The sequence below is a fragment of the Triturus cristatus genome, chromosome 8 (assembly GCF_964204655.1).
Source record: "Triturus cristatus chromosome 8, aTriCri1.1, whole genome shotgun sequence".
NCBI classification, from domain to species: Eukaryota; Metazoa; Chordata; class Amphibia; order Caudata; family Salamandridae; genus Triturus; species Triturus cristatus.
The window spans coordinates 1,620,245,184-1,620,259,864 of record NC_140591.1 but is presented as its reverse complement, the minus strand read 5'-3'; the positions used below and the strand labels follow the sequence as shown (position 1 = coordinate 1,620,259,864).

At 31.9% G+C, this 14,681-nt stretch overlaps 9 non-coding genes across 9 annotated transcripts; all 9 read left to right on the top strand.

Moving 5' to 3' along the window:
- The first annotated feature begins 3,441 nt into the window (after positions 1-3,441).
- TRNAT-AGU (transfer RNA threonine (anticodon AGU)) lies at positions 3,442-3,515 on the top strand. The gene has a single exon. It is a non-coding gene; the product is annotated as a tRNA-Thr (tRNA).
- A 438-nt stretch (positions 3,516-3,953) lies between these two features.
- On the top strand, positions 3,954-4,026 carry TRNAT-CGU (transfer RNA threonine (anticodon CGU)). The gene has a single exon. It is a non-coding gene; the product is annotated as a tRNA-Thr (tRNA).
- A 1,453-nt stretch (positions 4,027-5,479) lies between these two features.
- TRNAT-AGU (transfer RNA threonine (anticodon AGU)) lies at positions 5,480-5,553 on the top strand. Its single transcript has one exon. It is a non-coding gene; the product is annotated as a tRNA-Thr (tRNA).
- A 946-nt stretch (positions 5,554-6,499) lies between these two features.
- Positions 6,500-6,573, top strand: TRNAT-AGU (transfer RNA threonine (anticodon AGU)). Its single transcript has one exon. It is a non-coding gene; the product is annotated as a tRNA-Thr (tRNA).
- Positions 6,574-7,518: 945 nt separating this feature from the next.
- TRNAT-AGU (transfer RNA threonine (anticodon AGU)) lies at positions 7,519-7,592 on the top strand. The gene has a single exon. It is a non-coding gene; the product is annotated as a tRNA-Thr (tRNA).
- Positions 7,593-8,031: 439 nt separating this feature from the next.
- Positions 8,032-8,104, top strand: TRNAT-CGU (transfer RNA threonine (anticodon CGU)). The gene has a single exon. It is a non-coding gene; the product is annotated as a tRNA-Thr (tRNA).
- Positions 8,105-11,598: 3,494 nt separating this feature from the next.
- TRNAT-AGU (transfer RNA threonine (anticodon AGU)) lies at positions 11,599-11,672 on the top strand. Its single transcript has one exon. It is a non-coding gene; the product is annotated as a tRNA-Thr (tRNA).
- A 945-nt stretch (positions 11,673-12,617) lies between these two features.
- On the top strand, positions 12,618-12,691 carry TRNAT-AGU (transfer RNA threonine (anticodon AGU)). Its single transcript has one exon. It is a non-coding gene; the product is annotated as a tRNA-Thr (tRNA).
- A 946-nt stretch (positions 12,692-13,637) lies between these two features.
- Positions 13,638-13,711, top strand: TRNAT-AGU (transfer RNA threonine (anticodon AGU)). The gene has a single exon. It is a non-coding gene; the product is annotated as a tRNA-Thr (tRNA).
- The last annotated feature ends 970 nt before the right edge of the window (positions 13,712-14,681 follow it).

The following is a 14,681-nucleotide window of genomic DNA, read 5'->3' as shown; positions in this document are numbered from 1 at the left end:
ATTTTAAAAAGAAAAGTGTTGTTCTGTGAACATTAGAATGGGTCATCTTAAATTGAAAAACAAAAAAACGTGGTATTGTGAAGATTTTCAAAGTAATGCTTTGAATAAAAAAGGGAAAAAAGAGTGACAAAGAGCAAAATAGAGATAAAAAATCATTCTAGAGTTGAATTCAAGTAATGCATTCTTAAAGAAGGCATAATTAAAACATTTATGAACAGGATAAGCAATATATCAATGAGGTGTTTATGAATAGGATCAGTATCCTCGTCTAAACTATTTGAGTAGTGCATTTTTGGAACTGAGAAATGATTATGAAAGTGAAAAACTCAGGATTCTCTTGAACACCATATGGCAAACTGTTCCTTAAAGCATTTTCAAGAGGGTGCTGTCGCTTAGCTGGTTAAAGCGCCTGTCTAGTAAACAGGAGATCCTGAGTTCAAATCTCAGCAGTGCCTTGCTTTCCTCATTCTTAAATAAAAAACTATTTTCATTAATTCGTCCTGCGATTCAATTAAATTAGAAAAGTCTGATTTATCTTTCGGTTGAACAGATCATCTTAAACCTAATAAAAACTGAAAGTGTTTTCAATATTATAGTAACAATACTGTGATTGCAAAAATCAAAAAGGTATTTCAATGAGCAAGAGGCAGATGAAATATAACCCTAGATTTGAGCAATATTGATGAATATATGTAAAACACTTATTTATGAACTATTCAAAACATGGGATTGAGTTTAAAATGTGTTCTTTTGTAATACAACATAGCTATTCTTGTTTAAGGAATTAGGAATCCTTGCTTATTTAACATTAGAATACATATTAAAACACTTTAACACAGGCACAGAATTTGATCACCTATACTAAATTAATGATCCCTTCTGTATCACTAAAATAGATGCTGTGGCTAAGTGGTTAAAGCGCCTGTCTCGTGAACAGGAGATCCTGAGTTCAAATGTCAGCAGCGCCTTATTATTGGGCCTTACATGTAAAATTAATTTTCATCACCCAAATGTTTAATACATTTTAAAAAGAAAAAAATTGTTCTGTGAACATTAGAATGGGTCATCTTAAATTGAAAAACAAAAAAACGTGGCTTTGTGAAGATTTTCAAAGTAATGTTTTGAATGAAAAAGGGAAAAAAGAGTGACAAAGAGCAAAATAGAGATAAAAAATCATTCTAGAGTTGAATTCAAGTAATGCATTCTTAAAGAAGGCATGATTAAAACATTTATGAACAAGATAAGCAATATATCAATGAGGTGTTTATGAATAGGATCAGTATCCTCGTTTAAAGTAGTTGAGTAGAGCGTTTTCTGAACTGAGAAATGCTTATGAAAGTGAAAAACTCAGGATTCTCTTGAACACCATATGGCAAACTGTTCCTTAAAGCATTTTCAAGAGGGTGCTGTGGCTTAGCTGGTTAAAGCGCCTGTCTAGTAAAAAGGAGATCCTGAGTTCGAATCTCAGCAGTGCCTTGCTTTCCTCATTCTTATATAAAAAACTATTTTCATTAAGTCGTCCTGCGATTCAATTCAATTAGAAAAGTCTGATTTATCTTTCGGTTGAAGAGATCATCTTAAACCTAATAAAAACTGAAAGTGTTTTCAATATTATAGTAACAATACTGTGATTGCAAAATCAAAATGGTATTTCAATGAGCAAGAGGCAGATGAAATATAACCCCAGATTTGAGCAATATTGATGAATATATGTAAAACACTTATTTATGAACTATTCAAAATATGGGATTGAGTTTAAAATGTGTTCTTTTGTAATACAACATAGCTATTCTTGTTTACAGATTAGGAATCCTTGCTTGTTTAACATTAGAATACATATTAAGACACTTTAACACAGGCACAGAATTCGATCACCAATACTAAATTAATGATCCCTTCTGTATCACTAAACTAGGTGCTGTGGCAAAGTGGTTAAAGTGCCTGTCTCGTAAACAGGAAATCCTGAGTTCAAATTTCAGCAGCACCTTATTATTGGTCCTTACATGTAAAAATAATTTTCAGCACACAAATGTTTAATACATTTTAAAAAGAAAAGTGTTGTTCTGTGAACATTAGAATGGGTCATCTTAAATTGAAAAACAAAAAAACGTGGTATTGTGAAGATTTTCAAAGTAATGCTTTGAATGAAAAAGGGGAAAAAGAGTGACAAAGAGCAAAATAGAGATAAAAAATCATTCTAGAGTTGAATTCAAGTAATGCATTCTTAAAGAAGGCATAATTAAAACATTTATGAACAGGATAAGCAATATATCAATGAGGTGTTTATGAATAGGATCAGTATCCTCGTCTAAACTATTTGAGTAGTGCGTTTTCGGAACTGAGAAATGATTATGAAAGTGAAAAACTCAGGATTCTCTTGAACACCATATGGCAAACTGTTCCTTAAAGCGTTTTCAAGAGGGTGCTGTCGCTTAGCTGGTTAAAGCGCCTGTCTAGTAAACAGGAGATCCTGACTTCAAATCTCAGCAGTGCCTTGCTTTCCTCATTCTTAAATAAAAAACTATTTTCATTAATTCGTCCTGCGATTCAATTAAATTAGAAAAGTCTGATTTATCTTTTGGTTGAACAGATCATCTTAAACCTAATAAAAACTGAAAGTGTTTTCAATATTATAGTAACAATACTGTGATTGCAAAAATCAAAAAGGTATTTCAATGAGCAAGAGGCAGATGAAATATAACCCTAGATTTGAGCAATATTGATTAATATATGTAAAACACCTATTTATGAACTATTCAAAATATGGGATTAAGTTTAAAATGTGTTCTTTTGTAATACAACATAGCTATTCTTGTTTACAGATTAGGAATCCTTGCTTGTTTAACATTAGAATACATATTAAGACACTTTAACACGGGCACAGAATTTGATCACCAATACTAAATTAATGATCCCTTCTGTATCACTAAAATAGGTGCTGTGGCTAAGTGGTTAAAGTGCCTGTCTCGTAAACAGGAAATCCTGAGTTCAAATGTCAGCAGCGCCTTATTATTGGTCCTTACATGTAAAAATAATTTTCATCACGCAAATGTTTAATACATTTTAAAAAGAAAAGTGTTGTTCTGTGAACATTAGAATGGGTCATCTTAAATTGAAAAACAAAAAAGCGTGGTATTGTGAAAATTTTCAAAGTAATGCTTTGAATGAAAAAGGGAAAAAAGAGTGACAAACAGCAAAATAGAGATAAAAAATCATTCTAGAGTTGAAATCAAGTAATGCATTCTTAAAGAAGGCATAATTAAAACATTTATGAACAGGATAAGCAATATATCAATGAGGTGTTTATCAATAGGATCAGTATCCTCATCTAAAGTAGTTGAGTAGAGCGTTTTCTGAACTGAGAAATGATTATGAAAGTGAAAAAATCAGGATTCTCTTGAACACCATATGGCAAACTGTTCCTTAAAGCATTTTCAAGAGGGTGCTGTGGCTTAGCTGGTTAAAGCGCCTGTCTAGTAAACAGGAGATCCTGAGTTCGAATCTCAGCAGTGCCTTGCTTTCCTCATTCTTATATAAAAAACTATTTTCATTAAGTCGTCCTGCGATTCAATTCAATTAGAAAAGTCTGATTTATCTTTCGGTTGAAGAGATCATCTTAAACCTAATAAAAACTGAAAGTGTTTTCAATATTATAGTAACAATACTGTGATTGCAAAATCAAAAAGGTATTTCAATGAGCAAGAGGCAGATGAAATATAACCCCAGATTTGAGCAATATTGATGAATATATGTAAAACACTTATTTATGAACTATTCAAAATATGGGATTGAGTTTAAAATGTGTTCTTTTTTAATACAACATAGCTATTCTTGTTTACAGATTAGGAATCCTTGCTTGTTTAACATTAGAATACATATTAAGACACTTTAACACAGGCACAGAATTTGATCACCAATACTAAATTAATGATCCCTTCTGTATCACTAAAATAGGAGCTGTGGCTAAGTGGTTAAAGCGCCTGTCTCGTAAACAGGAAATCCTGAGTTCAAATCTCAGCAGCACCTTATTATTGGTCCTTACATGTAAAAATAATTTTCAGCACGCAAATGTTTAATACATTTTAAAAAGAAAAGTGTTGTTCTGTGAACATTAGAATGGGTCATCTTAAATTGAAAAACAAAAAAACGTGGTATTGTGAAGATTTTCAAAGTAATGCTTTGAATGAAAAAGGGAAAAAAGAGTGACAAAGAGCAAAATAGAGATAAAAAATCATTCTAGAGTTGAATTCAAGTAATGCATTCTTAAAGAAGGCATGATTAAAACATTTATGAACAAGATAAGCAATATATCAATGAGGTGTTTATGAATAGGATCAGTATCCTCGTCTAAAGTAGTTGAGTAGAGCGTTTACTGAACTGAGAAATGATTATGAAAGTGAAAAACTCAGGATTCTCTTGAACACCATATGGCAAACTGTTCCTTAAAGCATTTTCAAGAGGGTGCTGTGGCTTAGCTGGTTAAAGCGCCTGTCTAGTAAACTGGAGATCCTGAGTTCAAATCTCAGCAGTGCCTTGCTTTCCTCATTCTTAAATAAAAAACTATTTTCATTAATTCGTCCTGCGATTCAATTAAATTAGAAAAGTCTGATTTATCTTTCGGTTGAACAGATCATCTTAAACCTAATAAAAACTGAAAGTGTTTTCAATATTATAGTAACAATACTGTGATTGCAAAAATCAAAAAGGTATTTCAATGAGCAAGAGGCAGATGAAATATAACCCTAGATTTGAGCAATATTGATGAATATATGTAAAACACTTATTTATGAACTATTCAAAACATGGGATTGAGTTTAAAATGTGTTCTTTTGTAATACAACATAGCTATTCGTGTTTACAGATTAGGAATCCTTGCTTGTTTAACATTAGAATACATATTAAGACACTTTAACACAGGCACAGAATTTGATCACCAATACTAAATTAATGATCCCTTCTGTATCACTAAAATAGGTGCTGTGGCTACGTGGTTAAAGCGCCTGTCTCGTAAACAGGAAATCCTGAGTGCAACTCTCAGCAGCACCTTATTATTGGTCCTTACATGTAAAAATAATTTTCGTCACGCAAATGTTTAATACATTTAAAAAGAAAAGTGTTGTTCTGTGAACATTAGAATGGGTCATCTTAAATTGAAAAACAAAAAAACGTGGTGTTGTGAAGATTTTCAAAGTAATGTTTTGAATGAAAAAGGGAAAAAAGAGTGACAAAGAGCAAAATAGAGATAAAAAATCATTCTAGAGTTGAATTCAAGTAATGCATTCTTAAAGAAGGCATGATTAAAACATTTATGAACAAGATAAGCAATATATCAATGAGGTGTTTATGAAAAGGATCAGTATCCTCGTCTAAAGTAGTTGAGTATAGCGTTTTCTGAACTGAGAAATGATTATGAAAGTGAAAAACTCAGGATTCTCTTGAACACCATATGGCAAACTGTTCCTTAAAGCATTTTCAAGAGGGTGCTGTGGCTTAGCTGGTTAAAGCGCCTGTCTAGTAAACAGGAGATCCTGAGTTCAAATCTCAGCAGTGCCTTGCTTTCCTCATTCTTATATAAAAAACTATTTTCATTAAGTCGTCCTGCGATTCAATTCAATTAGAAAAGTCTGATTTATCTTTCGGTTGAACAGATCATCTTAAACCTAATAAAAACTGAAAGTGTTTTCAATATTATAGTAACAATATTGTGATTGCAAAAATCAAAAAGGTATTTCAATGAGCAAGAGGCAGATGAAATATAACCCTAGATTTGAGCAATATTGATGAATATATGTAAAACACTTATTTATGAACTATTCAAAATATGGGATTGAGTTTAAAATGTGTTCTTTTGTAATACAACATAGCTATTCTTGTTTACAGATTAGGAATCCTTGCTTGTTTAACATTAGAATACATATTAAGACACTTTAACACGGGCACAGAATTTGATCACCAATACTAAATTAATGATCCCTTCTGTATCACTAAAATAGGTGCTGTGGCTAAGTGGTTAAAGTGCCTGTCTCGTAAACAGGAAATCCTGAGTTCAAATGTCAGCAGCGCCTTATTATTGGTCCTTACATGTAAAAATAATTTTCATCACGCAAATGTTTAATACATTTTAAAAAGAAAAGTGTTGTTCTGTGAACATTAGAATGGGTCATCTTAAATTGAAAAACAAAAAAACGTGGTATTGTGAAGATTTTCAAAGTAATGCTTTGAATGAAAAAGGGAAAAAAGAGTGACAAACAGCAAAATAGAGATAAAAAATCATTCTAGAGTTGAAATCAAGTAATGCATTCTTAAAGAAGGCATAATTAAAACATTTATGAACAGGATAAGCAATATATCAATGAGGTGTTTATCAATAGGATCAGTATCCTCATCTAAAGTAGTTGAGTAGAGCGTTTTCTGAACTGAGAAATGATTATGAAAGTGAAAAACTCAGGATTCTCTTGAACACCATATGGCAAACTGTTCCTTAAAGCATTTTCAAGAGGGTGCTGTGGCTTAGCTGGTTAAAGCGCCTGTCTAGTAAACAGGAGATCCTGAGTTCGAATCTCAGCAGTGCCTTGCTTTCCTCATTCTTATATAAAAAACTATTTTCATTAAGTCGTCCTGCGATTCAATTCAATTAGAAAAGTCTGATTTATCTTTCGGTTGAACAGATCATCTTAAACCTAATAAAAACTGAAAGTGTTTTCAATATTATAGTAACAATACTGTCATTGCAAAATCAAAAAGGTATTTCAATGAGCAAGAGGCAAATGAAATATAACCCCAGATTTGAGCAATATTGATGAATATATGTAAAACACTTATTTATGAACTATTCAAAATATGGGATTGAGTTTAAAATGTGTTCTTTTGTAATACAACATAGCTATTCTTGTTTACAGATTAGGAATCCTTGCTTGTTTAACATTAGAATACATATTAAGACACTTTAACACAGTCACAGAATTTGATCACCAATACTAAATTAATGATCCCTTCTGTAACACTGAAATAGGTGCTGTTGCTAAGTGGTTAAAGCGCCTGTCTCGTAAACAGGAAATCCAGAGTTCAAATGTCAGCAGCACCTTATTATTGGTCCTTACATGTAAAAATAATTTTCATCACGCAAATGTTTAATGCGTTTTAAAAAGAAAAGTATTGTTCTGTGAACATTAGAATGGGTCATCTTAAATTGAAAAACAAAAAAACGTGGTATTGTGAAGATTTTCAAAGTAATGCTTTGAATGAAAAAGGGAAAAAAGAGTGACAAAGAGCAAAATAGAGATAAAAAATCATTCTAGAGTTGAATTCAAGTAATGCATTCTTAAAGAAGGCATAATTAAAACATTTATGAACAGGATAAGCAATATATCAATGAGGTGTATATGAATAGCATCAGTATCCTCGTCTAAAGTAGTTGAGTAGATCGTTTACTGAACTGAGAAATGATTATGAAAGTGAAAAACTCAGGATTCTCTTGAACACCATATGGCAAACTGTTCCTTAAAGCATTTTCAAGAGGGTGCTGTGGCTTAGCTGGTTAAAGCGCCTGTCTAGTAAACAGGAGATCCTGAGTTCAAATCTCAGCAGTGCCTTGCTTTCCTCATTCTTATATAAAAAACTATTTTCATTAAGTCGTCCTGCGATTCAATTCAATTAGAAAAGTCTGATTTATCTTTCGGTTGAACAGATGATCTTAAACCTAATAAAAACTGAAAGTGTTTTCAATTTTATAGTAACAATACTGTGATTGCAAAAATCAAAAAGGTATTTCAATGAGCAAGAGGCAGATGAAATATAACCCTAGATTTGAGCAATATTGATGAATATATGTAAAACACTTATTTATGAACTATTCAAAATATGGGATTGAGTTTAAAATGTGTTCTTTTGTAATACAACATAGCTATTCTTGTTTACAGATTAGGAATCCTTGCTTGTTTAACATTAGAATACATATTAAGACACTTTAACACAGGCACAGAATTTGATCACCAATACTAAATTAATGATCCCTTCTGTATCACTAAACTAGGTGCTGTGGCTAAGTGGTTAAAGCGCCTGTCTCGTGAACAGGAAATCCTGAGTTCAAATCTCAGCAGCGCCTTATTATTGGGCCTTACATGTAAAAATAATTTTCATCACGCAAATGTTTAATACATTTTAAAAAGAAAAGTGTTGTTCTGTGAACATTAGAATGGGTCATCTTAAATTGAAAAACAAAAAAACGTGGTATTGTGAAGATTTTCAAAGTAATGCTTTGAATAAAAAAGGGAAAAAAGAGTGACAAAGAGCAAAATAGAGATAAAAAACCATTCTAGAGTTGAATTCAAGTAATGCATTCTTAAAGAAGGCATAATTAAAACATTTATGAACAGGATAAGCAATATATCAATGAGGTGTTTATGAATAGGATCAGTATCCTCGTCTAAACTATTTGAGTAGTGCATTTTTGGAACTGAGAAATGATTATGAAAGTGAAAAACTCAGGATTCTCTTGAACACCATATGGCAAACTGTTCCTTAAAGCATTTTCAAGAGGGTGCTGTCGCTTAGCTGGTTAAAGCGCCTGTCTAGTAAACAGGAGATCCTGAGTTCAAATCTCAGCAGTGCCTTGCTTTCCTCATTCTTAAATAAAAAACTATTTTCATTAATTCGTCCTGCGATTCAATTAAATTAGAAAAGTCTGATTTATCTTTCGGTTGAACAGATCATCTTAAACCTAATAAAAACTGAAAGTGTTTTCAATATTATAGTAACAATACTGTGATTGCAAAAATCAAAAAGGTATTTCAATGAGCAAGAGGCAGATGAAATATAACCCTAGATTTGAGCAATATTGATGAATATATGTAAAACACTTATTTATGAACTATTCAAAACATGGGATTGAGTTTAAAATGTGTTCTTTTGTAATACAACATAGCTATTCTTGTTTAAGGAATTAGGAATCCTTGCTTGTTTAACATTAGAATACATATTAAAACACTTTAACACAGGCACAGAATTTGATCACCAATACTAAATTAATGATCCCTTCTGTATCACTAAAATAGATGCTGTGGCTAAGTGGTTAAAGCGCCTGTCTCGTGAACAGGAGATCCTGAGTTCAAATGTCAGCAGCGCCTTATTATTGGGCCTTACATGTAAAATTAATTTTCATCACCCAAATGTTTAATACATTTTAAAAAGAAAAAAATGGTTCTGTGAACATTAGAATGGGTCATCTTAAATTGAAAAACAAAAAAACGTGGCTTTGTGAAGATTTTCAAAGTAATGTTTTGAATGAAAAAGGGAAAAAAGAGTGACAAAGAGCAAAATAGAGATAAAAAATCATTCTAGAGTTGAATTCAAGTAATGCATTCTTAAAGAAGGCATGATTAAAACATTTATGAACAAGATAAGCAATATATCAATGAGGTGTTTATGAATAGGATCAGTATCCTCGTTTAAAGTAGTTGAGTAGAGCGTTTTCTGAACTGAGAAATGCTTATGAAAGTGAAAAACTCAGGATTCTCTTGAACACCATATGGCAAACTGTTCCTTAAAGCATTTTCAAGAGGGTGCTGTGGCTTAGCTGGTTAAAGCGCCTGTCTAGTAAAAAGAAGATCCTGAGTTCGAATCTCAGCAGTGCCTTGCTTTCCTCATTCTTATATAAAAAACTATTTTCATTAAGTCGTCCTGCGATTCAATTCAATTAGAAAAGTCTGATTTATCTTTCGGTTGAAGAGATCATCTTAAACCTAATAAAAACTGAAAGTGTTTTCAATATTATAGTAACAATACTGTGATTGCAAAATCAAAATGGTATTTCAATGAGCAAGAGGCAGATGAAATATAACCCCAGATTTGAGCAATATTGATGAATATATGTAAAACACTTATTTATGAACTATTCAAAATATGGGATTGAGTTTAAAATGTGTTCTTTTGTAATACAACATAGCTATTCTTGTTTACAGATTAGGAATCCTTGCTTGTTTAACATTAGAATACATATTAAGACACTTTAACACAGGCACAGAATTCGATCACCAATACTAAATTAATGATCCCTTCTGTATCACTAAACTAGGTGCTGTGGCAAAGTGGTTAAAGTGCCTGTCTCGTAAACAGGAAATCCTGAGTTCAAATTTCAGCAGCACCTTATTATTGGTCCTTACATGTAAAAATAATTTTCAGCACACAAATGTTTAATACATTTTAAAAAGAAAAGTGTTGTTCTGTGAACATTAGAATGGGTCATCTTAAATTGAAAAACAAAAAAACGTGGTATTGTGAAGATTTTCAAAGTAATGCTTTGAATGAAAAAGGGGAAAAAGAGTGACAAAGAGCAAAATAGAGATAAAAAATCATTCTAGAGTTGAATTCAAGTAATGCATTCTTAAAGAAGGCATAATTAAAACATTTATGAACAGGATAAGCAATATATCAATGAGGTGTTTATGAATAGGATCAGTATCCTCGTCTAAACTATTTGAGTAGTGCGTTTTCGGAACTGAGAAATGATTATGAAAGTGAAAAACTCAGGATTCTCTTGAACACCATATGGCAAACTGTTCCTTAAAGCGTTTTCAAGAGGGTGCTGTCGCTTAGCTGGTTAAAGCGCCTGTCTAGTAAACAGGAGATCCTGACTTCAAATCTCAGCAGTGCCTTGCTTTCCTCATTCTTAAATAAAAAACTATTTTCATTAATTCGTCCTGCGATTCAATTAAATTAGAAAAGTCTGATTTATCTTTTGGTTGAACAGATCATCTTAAACCTAATAAAAACTGAAAGTGTTTTCAATATTATAGTAACAATACTGTGATTGCAAAAATCAAAAAGGTATTTCAATGAGCAAGAGGCAGATGAAATATAACCCTAGATTTGAGCAATATTGATTAATATATGTAAAACACCTATTTATGAACTATTCAAAATATGGGATTAAGTTTAAAATGTGTTCTTTTGTAATACAACATAGCTATTCTTGTTTACAGATTAGGAATCCTTGCTTGTTTAACATTAGAATACATATTAAGACACTTTAACACGGGCACAGAATTTGATCACCAATACTAAATTAATGATCCCTTCTGTATCACTAAAATAGGTGCTGTGGCTAAGTGGTTAAAGTGCCTGTCTCGTAAACAGGAAATCCTGAGTTCAAATGTCAGCAGCGCCTTATTATTGGTCCTTACATGTAAAAATAATTTTCATCACGCAAATGTTTAATACATTTTAAAAAGAAAAGTGTTGTTCTGTGAACATTAGAATGGGTCATCTTAAATTGAAAAACAAAAAAACGTGGTATTGTGAAAATTTTCAAAGTAATGCTTTGAATGAAAAAGGGAAAAAAGAGTGACAAACAGCAAAATAGAGATAAAAAATCATTCTAGAGTTGAAATCAAGTAATGCATTCTTAAAGAAGGCATAATTAAAACATTTATGAACAGGATAAGCAATATATCAATGAGGTGTTTATCAATAGGATCAGTATCCTCATCTAAAGTAGTTGAGTAGAGCGTTTTCTGAACTGAGAAATGATTATGAAAGTGAAAAAATCAGGATTCTCTTGAACACCATATGGCAAACTGTTCCTTAAAGCATTTTCAAGAGGGTGCTGTGGCTTAGCTGGTTAAAGCGCCTGTCTAGTAAACAGGAGATCCTGAGTTCGAATCTCAGCAGTGCCTTGCTTTCCTCATTCTTATATAAAAAACTATTTTCATTAAGTCGTCCTGCGATTCAATTCAATTAGAAAAGTCTGATTTATCTTTCGGTTGAAGAGATCATCTTAAACCTAATAAAAACTGAAAGTGTTTTCAATATTATAGTAACAATACTGTGATTGCAAAATCAAAAAGGTATTTCAATGAGCAAGAGGCAGATGAAATATAACCCCAGATTTGAGCAATATTGATGAATATATGTAAAACACTTATTTATGAACTATTCAAAATATGGGATTGAGTTTAAAATGTGTTCTTTTGTAATACAACATAGCTATTCGTGTTTACAGATTAGGAATCCTTGCTTGTTTAACATTAGAATACATATTAAGACACTTTAACACAGGCACAGAATTTGATCACCAATACTAAATTAATGATCCCTTCTGTATCACTAAAATAGGTGCTGTGGCTACGTGGTTAAAGCGCCTGTCTCGTAAACAGGAAATCCTGAGTGCAACTCTCAGCAGCACCTTATTATTGGTCCTTACATGTAAAAATAATTTTCGTCACGCAAATGTTTAATACATTTAAAAAGAAAAGTGTTGTTCTGTGAACATTAGAATGGGTCATCTTAAATTAAAAAAACAAAAAAACGTGGTGTTGTGAAGATTTTCAAAGTAATGTTTTGAATGAAAAAGGGAAAAAAGAGTGACAAAGAGCAAAATAGAGATAAAAAATCATTCTAGAGTTGAATTCAAGTAATGCATTCTTAAAGAAGGCATGATTAAAACATTTATGAACAAGATAAGCAATATATCAATGAGGTGTTTATGAAAAGGATCAGTATCCTCGTCTAAAGTAGTTGAGTATAGCGTTTTCTGAACTGAGAAATGATTATGAAAGTGAAAAACTCAGGATTCTCTTGAACACCATATGGCAAACTGTTCCTTAAAGCATTTTCAAGAGGGTGCTGTGGCTTAGCTGGTTAAAGCGCCTGTCTAGTAAACAGGAGATCCTGAGTTCAAATCTCAGCAGTGCCTTGCTTTCCTCATTCTTATATAAAAAACTATTTTCATTAAGTCGTCCTGCGATTCAATTCAATTAGAAAAGTCTGATTTATCTTTCGGTTGAACAGATCATCTTAAACCTAATAAAAACTGAAAGTGTTTTCAATATTATAGTAACAATATTGTGATTGCAAAAATCAAAAAGGTATTTCAATGAGCAAGAGGCAGATGAAATATAACCCTAGATTTGAGCAATATTGATGAATATATGTAAAACACTTATTTATGAACTATTCAAAATATGGGATTGAGTTTAAAATGTGTTCTTTTGTAATACAACATAGCTATTCTTGTTTACAGATTAGGAATCCTTGCTTGTTTAACATTAGAATACATATTAAGACACTTTAACACGGGCACAGAATTTGATCACCAATACTAAATTAATGATCCCTTCTGTATCACTAAAATAGGTGCTGTGGCTAAGTGGTTAAAGTGCCTGTCTCGTAAACAGGAAATCCTGAGTTCAAATGTCAGCAGCGCCTTATTATTGGTCCTTACATGTAAAAATAATTTTCATCACGCAAATGTTTAATACATTTTAAAAAGAAAAGTGTTGTTCTGTGAACATTAGAATGGGTCATCTTAAATTGAAAAACAAAAAAACGTGGTATTGTGAAGATTTTCAAAGTAATGCTTTGAATGAAAAAGGGAAAAAAGAGTGACAAACAGCAAAATAGAGATAAAAAATCATTCTAGAGTTGAAATCAAGTAATGCATTCTTAAAGAAGGCATAATTAAAACATTTATGAACAGGATAAGCAATATATCAATGAGGTGTTTATCAATAGGATCAGTATCCTCATCTAAAGTAGTTGAGTAGAGCGTTTTCTGAACTGAGAAATGATTATGAAAGTGAAAAACTCAGGATTCTCTTGAACACCATATGGCAAACTGTTCCTTAAAGCATTTTCAAGAGGGTGCTGTGGCTTAGCTGGTTAAAGCGCCTGTCTAGTAAACAGGAGATCCTGAGTTCGAATCTCAGCAGTGCCTTGCTTTCCTCATTCTTATATAAAAAACTATTTTCATTAAGTCGTCCTGCGATTCAATTCAATTAGAAAAGTCTGATTTATCTTTCGGTTGAAGAGATCATCTTAAACCTAATAAAAACTGAAAGTGTTTTCAATATTATAGTAACAATACTGTGATTGCAAAATCAAAAAGGTATTTCAATGAGCAAGAGGCAGATGAAATATAACCCCAGATTTGAGCAATATTGATGAATATATGTAAAACACTTATTTATGAACTATTCAAAATATGGGATTGAGTTTAAAATGTGTTCTTTTTTAATACAACATAGCTATTCTTGTTTACAGATTAGGAATCCTTGCTTGTTTAACATTAGAATACATATTAAGACACTTTAACACAGGCACAGAATTTGATCACCAATACTAAATTAATGATCCCTTCTGTATCACTAAACTAGGTGCTGTGGCAAAGTGGTTAAAGTGCCTGTCTCGTAAACAGGAAATCCTGAGTTCAAATCTCAGCAGCACCTTATTATTGGTCCTTACATGTAAAAATAATTTTCAGCACGCAAATGTTTAATACATTTTAAAAAGAAAAGTGTTGTTCTGTGAACATTAGAATGGGTCATCTTAAATTGAAAAACAAAAAAACGTGGTATTGTGAAGATTTTCAAAGTAATGCTTTGAATGAAAAAGGGAAAAAAGAGTGACAAAGAGCAAAATAGAGATAAAAAATCATTCTAGAGTTGAATTCAAGTAATGCATTCTTAAAGAAGGCATAATTAAAACATTTATGAACAGGATAAGCAATATATCAATGAGGTGTTTATGAATAGGATCAGTATCCTCGTCTAAACTATTTGAGTAGTGCGTTTTCGGAACTGAGAAATGATTATGAAAGTGAAAAACTCAGGATTCTCTTGAACACCATATGGCAAACTGTTCCTTAAAGCATTTTCAAGAGGGTGCTGTCGCTTAGCTGGTTAAAG